Source organism: Panthera uncia (assembly GCF_023721935.1).
Source record: "Panthera uncia isolate 11264 chromosome B2 unlocalized genomic scaffold, Puncia_PCG_1.0 HiC_scaffold_25, whole genome shotgun sequence".
In the NCBI taxonomy this organism is placed as follows: domain Eukaryota; kingdom Metazoa; phylum Chordata; class Mammalia; order Carnivora; family Felidae; genus Panthera; species Panthera uncia.
In genome coordinates this window covers 8,066,936-8,072,935 of record NW_026057581.1, presented here as the reverse complement: position 1 = coordinate 8,072,935, position 6,000 = coordinate 8,066,936, and the positions used below count along the sequence as shown (strand labels likewise).

At 39.1% G+C, this 6,000-nt stretch overlaps 1 protein-coding gene and 1 long non-coding RNA gene across 2 annotated transcripts in view; one reads left to right on the top strand and one right to left on the bottom strand.

Annotated features, from left to right (window-relative positions):
- Positions 1 to 1,648, bottom strand: part of LOC125939519 (uncharacterized) — a 6,159-nt gene extending 4,511 nt beyond the window's left edge. The window contains exon 1 of the long non-coding RNA XR_007463077.1: positions 1,617 to 1,648. This is a non-coding gene — a long non-coding RNA (uncharacterized LOC125939519). The remainder of the gene's footprint in view (positions 1 to 1,616) is intronic.
- The window catches only part of CDKAL1 (CDK5 regulatory subunit associated protein 1 like 1), a 537,841-nt gene that overhangs the window by 117,739 nt on the left and 414,102 nt on the right, over positions 1 to 6,000 (top strand). The gene's annotated exons all lie outside the window — the stretch shown is intronic.

Sequence of the window (6,000 nt, the reverse complement as noted above, 5' to 3'; positions counted from 1 at the left end):
CACTGTGTTGCACCTTGAGTCGTCTACACTCTCCTTTATGCACTCTGTTGCGCCCTCAGTCGTCTACACTCTCCTCCAGTCTCCTGGCTTCGTCCTTTCCCTTTCAGTGTCCTCTCTTGAATTCATTTTCTTTTTTTCTTCTTCCTTTCTTTTCTTTTTTTTTTTGATGATAGTGAGACGACATTTAAATTCAGGAGAGTCCAGTAGGTTTTTCCTTCTTCCTGTTCTGCTTCACTTAATCCCTTCTGCTCAAATTCAAAGATTTACAAAGATGAGCTGAGACCTATGTTTTTTAAAATCTAGATCTTGTACGAATAACGATTGCTTCACTTTGCCGCTCATTCCTGAACGTGATCATTTCTGATCTTCTGCTTTTGTTTCTCTCCCATTGTATTTTTGGTATTTAATAATTGTCTTTAATTACTCATCACCTCATATTTATGTCTCTTGAGTCACCGAGGCAGGAGTAAAGAGAAATAACTCTAAGGGATTTATCTACGGTCTTTTATGTCATTAATACTATTAATATTAAGATTCATGAATCATTGATCTCATTGATTAAAATCCATGAATTGTGAAATCCTAATGAGACAATGGTAGACTGATTTTTTTTCCCCCTGGTGGTGATGGTCAAACTTCACAGTATACACAGTATTGTAGGCAGTGTTATTTAATGTTGGTCAGAGAGAATGTGGCTTAAAATTATTTGAAAGTCTTCATTTTATAAGCTAGTGCTGATAATATAGCATTTGATCTTTAAATAATTCGTTAATCTAGTTAATGTACCCGATACAAAAGTGCACGTCTATATTAATCTGTAGGCTGTGCTGCTCAGTACTTTGTACTGGCTCTCTTCTAGTTGATCTAATTATTAAGGTTTTACAGTGTTTGTGTTACTGGTATTTAGATTGATAAGCGAGTGGGAGTTTTAAGTAGCAAAAATGAAGTCGAGTGATTTTGGTGGGGGGAGGCTGCTTTCTGAACTTTGAAATCTTAAATGCTGTTGCCTTTGCTGGTTTTGAAAAAAAATCACTAATGAGCCCCATGTTTTGTGATAGCAGCGTATTGGATGTGTGCACTTTCCTCTTGAGCATTTGCTAGTTGCCCTGTCCTTGTTTTATTCATTACACCAGTTTGATTTAGACAATATGGCCTTTAACTTGAGGGGCTCTTGAAAAAGATCAAAAGTTTCAAAAAAATAAAATTTGCTCTTAATGAGAGTATCAAATAAGAAAACTCCTTTGGTTAATGCTTTATAGAAATGTGGGATCTTTTCTATGCCACCTAAAGGAGGTCATTCAGAGGCTGGTGAAAATAAACACATCTTGTGTGTTCTATATAAATGACAGAAAGAATAGCCAGCTTGCTTTGATCATATGGGCTGTCAACCTCTTTTTGACCTGGTGCATGATTAACCCAAACGGGCAGTGTGGTTTTAGCCCTGCTGATAGTGGATAGACCAGAGTCACTGGTTCTTTGAACCACCTTTGCTATAGAAATAAATGGTAATGTGGAAGGGAAGGTTTAGATATCTGAGTGAAATTACTTAAGAGAACAATTGGAAATTTAAGAAGGAATGAACAGAGAAGAAAACGGTTGAGACAGAGGCTACTTACTTTGTATAACATCTTTTTGTCTACAGGACAGCATTGAGAGAACACAGAAGTTATTGGATGGTCATTCCTATTATGAAGTCATTTTTTTGCTCTATGTAGATTTAACTTGGAGTTCTTCATAAAGTTGGGGACGCAGCATAGTATTGTTTGAACATGAATTTGTACAATGTTTTAAAAAAGCTAACCTATTAAGAACAGAGAAATGCTTGGCCTTTCAGTTAGTAATTATCCAGTTTATAAGAGAATAAAAAGCTTGACTGATTGTGTTGTTAACCTAGATTCACTAGTAATCAGGTTATCTTTTGGAAGAGAAAATTAACAGTAGGTTTTAGTTTGGCCTTACAGAAGTTGTTCTGTTAAACTTAATTTTTGGAGCGCCGGGGTGGCTCAGTCGTTAAGCATCTGACTCTTGGTTTCAGCTTAGGTCATGATCTCACAGTTTGTGAGTTCAAGGCCCGCATCAGGCTCTGTGCTGGCAGCATGGAGCCTGCTTGGGATTTCTCTCTCCCTCTCTTCCTCCCTGGCTTGTGTGTTCTTTCTCTCAAAAAATAATAATAAATAAGTATAAACTTAATTTTTAATACTGTACATTGTCTATTTTTTTTTAACTTTGGTGTTTCAGTTTTGGCTTTTCTAGTTGTATGCGGTGGCTTCAGTTCATTGTCAGTTTTATGTCCTTAAACTGTCAGTGGCAGCTGCCTGAGTATAATTTTACCAGGCACAGTCTCATTGCTTCAGTTTTCCTTGCTCACCAGCACGTTTCCCTCCATATGGAATGTTAGTTCAAAAATAGTGGACTGTTTGACTTCGTATGTCCTGGATCAGCTATGGCCTCGTGAGGCTTTTGTCCCTGAACAGTGCCGTGCTTAGTATGAGCTGACATTTCCTCCTCCCATTTTCTCATTTCCTTCACTTGTTCTGATACCGTCCGTGCGCCGATGACTCTCACATTTCTGTTTCTGACTCTCCTCTCCCCTTCCAGGATCCAGACGTGCATATCTGACTGCTTCCTGGACTTCTCTGTTGACATGACTCATTGACCCCTCCAGTCATCATGTGGAAACCCATGTTATGTACCTCGCCTCCCCGCCCCGCCCCCCCCGCTGGTGTTTGCACTCATGCTGTCTGTCTTGTTTGCTTGCATGATCATCTTCCAGATAGTCTGTGAGTTTTCTTTGATTCTTTTCCTTCTAGAATATCTTTTCCTTTCTCCTTTTAACCCTTCTTCCTCCTCTTTTCTTTTTTCCTTTTTAAAAAAATTTTTTTAATATTTATTTATTTTTGAGAGAGAGATAGAGACAGAGACAGACAGTGACAGTGTGAGTGGGGGAGGGGCAGAGAGAGAGGGAGACCCAGAATCCAAAGCAGGCTCCAGGCTCTGAGCTGTCAGCACAGAGCCCGATGCGGGGCTCGAACTCGCAAAACTGAGCCGAAGTGGGACGCTTAACCAACTGAGTCACCCAGGTGCCCCATCTTCTTTCTCATTACTTTCACTCGCTGTTATTAGTATTTTTATTCCTTATGTGGTAATAAGTGTTCCTCTTGGAACCGGCAGTGAACCACTGTGTTCTCTTCAGGAGTCGTCAGATTGCCGCGAACTAGACACATATCTTTTGAATGTAACCCTCTCCCTCCATTCCTGTTGTTAATGCTGTAGTTACCGTCGTCAGTATCTCTTGCTCATAATTTCACGGGAAAATTTTAACTTGTTTTCAGCTACTTTTCTGGGCCAGTCCATGTTCTCCTTTCCTTCACACCCTGTAGTGGTTCCATCCCAGCTATAGGATGAAGGTAAAATTTCTTAGTGTAATAAGGTCTTAAAAAAAATCTTTCTTGCCTCCCTCTCTAGCTTGTTTTCTTGTGGCTCCTTAGAATTCTACTTTTCCCATACATTATATGATTTTTTAAACACATCATGTGTTTGCACGTTTTCTTCCCTTTCCTTTGAAAATGCTCCCCTTTCTCCCAAGTGCATGCATGTGTGCATGTGCGTGCACTTGTGCACACACACTCACACACCCACACACTCATGTAATCCTGCCTGGCAACCTGTTCTTCGTTTGGAACTCCTATCAAAGGCAGTATCATCTGTGAGGTCATCTCCCTTCTAACTGCCCCCCTTACCTCCAAGGTCCACCGAGTTAATCACCCTCTATTCTCTGCTACTTCTTTATCCCGTACAAACATCTATTGTTGAATATTACATTTTATTGTTTGTTTACATGTTTGACATTCTACTAGATTGTGAGTCTTGAGGTCAGGTTATTGACCTCAGGAAAATTCTTTTTTTATGGAGTTTCTGACCCGCTGACTCTACTGTGTAATGATCTTCCTTTTCTTGGGACACAGAAACCATTAATAGACTGCTTGTCAACTCTTCTAAGAATGGTCCCCCAAGGCCCTTGTGAATCTCTTGTTGGAGACAAGTCTGTATATTTGCAAAAAGGGGAAAGAAAATTCTAATTTTCGAATATCCTGTTAATGGACCTTCTTTTTAAGAAATCATGCTGTTTTCTTTTTATGTTTTCCTTGTAAACTAGGAAGAAACCTGCCCGATGTCATAAGTGAGGTAGGAAACTTGTATTGGTCACTGTTGCTGCACGGTGTCTTTCCAGAGAGAGTAGGAAAGGGGGTAAGAATTCTTCTGTTTTAAATTTCAAGGTTTTGTTTAAATTACAGTTAACATACAGTGTAATATTGGTTTCACGAGTAGAATTTAGTGATTTACCACTTACATACAACACCCAGTGCTCATCACAAGTGTCTTCCTTAATGCCCATCACCCATTTAAGCCATCCTCCCACCCAGTACCCCTCCAGCAGCCCTCAGTTTGTTCTCTGTAGTTGAGAGTATGTTTAATGGTTTGCCTCTCTCCCTCTCCCTTTTTCACCCCGATGTTCACTTAACTTTGTTTCTTAAATTCCATATATGAGTGAAATCATATGGTATTTGTCTTTCTCTGACTTACTTCTCTTAACATAATGCACTCTGGCTCCATCCATGTCATTGCAGATGGCCAGATTCATTCTTTTTATGGCCATTCATCAGTCAGTGGACATTTGGGCTCTTTCCATAATTTGGCTATTGTTTATAATATTGCTATAAACATCCGGGTGCATGTGTCCCTTCAAATCGATATTTTTGTAGCCTTTGAGTAAATACCTAGTAGAGCAATTGCTGGATCATAGGATAGGAATTCTTGGAGTAGTCACTTGGTCAAGCTGGCAGAAGTCCACCTATGAATGACAGGACTTTGTTCTTCTTGCCAAACTAAGCTGGGCCAACTTCAGGACCTTGACCATTGGCTCAATTGAAGCATCTCATCTTGAGTCAGAGGGTAGAAAGAAAGGTGTAGATAAAAACCTGGTAATGTTTGGTCTAGAGTTTGACACACAATTGTAATTACTCGATACATATTTGTACAGTTAGGTCGAACTGATTCTGTCTTTTTGGGGAAGAGAGGTTAGCATCATGCTGTCTGTGCATCAGCAAGTCATTGTTAATGTATTTACTCTGGTTAAATATATAAATTATATAGCTATATTAATACCATGGCATATATTTTGCTTTTGAGTATCAAATTGTTCGTTTCACCAAATGAGCAGGAAACAGATATACCACCGAATTAAAAAAACAAAACACAAATCCACACGGCTGTTGCAGGGGAGGAAGCTGAAACATTGGTAAGGTTGACTTGAGAAAGGACGTTATGAGAGAGGTCAGATAGTAAGATGTATGTGCACGGGGATACTGGTACAGACCACATTTTTGTGGATACGTTGTTGTTTAGGGGTTAGGCCTTATCATCGTACCACGTGTGGATTTGTGTTATTCAAGTCCTAAGTCATGGTTCTGTTTAGTCTATTTTCTGTTGTTGCAAGGACTTTATATTTGGTTTTCCCCATCAGCGAGTCTGGGGTTAATAATGGTGTTGGAGGAACATGCTTTCTGGAAACATAAATGGAGAACTCTCTGTTGATTCCTAAAGATTTTGACCAGTTCCTCGTTACAAGGTTTATGTTACTTGTCCCCTAACCAAGGAAAAACATGGAGATGAATGGGAGTTCAGGGATATTATTACGTGGTATATCCCAGTGAGAAACTTGATTGGAAATAAAGGAGAAAGTGTATTTTAGGGTTGAACTTCTTCTGGTAGACTTGAATAAGGCAAAATGAGGGAATAAACTCACAGTTGAAAGATTAGTCACTTATTTTGCAAATCAGGAACAGAAAAAGCAGTTTAGATGTAGTAGGTCATTTTAAAATGCAAAACTGAGTTTTTGTAGTTATCTACAATCTTTTTGGAGAATAGTATTTTGCATATTTCATGATTACTGTTACATCAACAGTTGCTTTGTTTTTGCCATTTTAAGCAAGAGAGTAA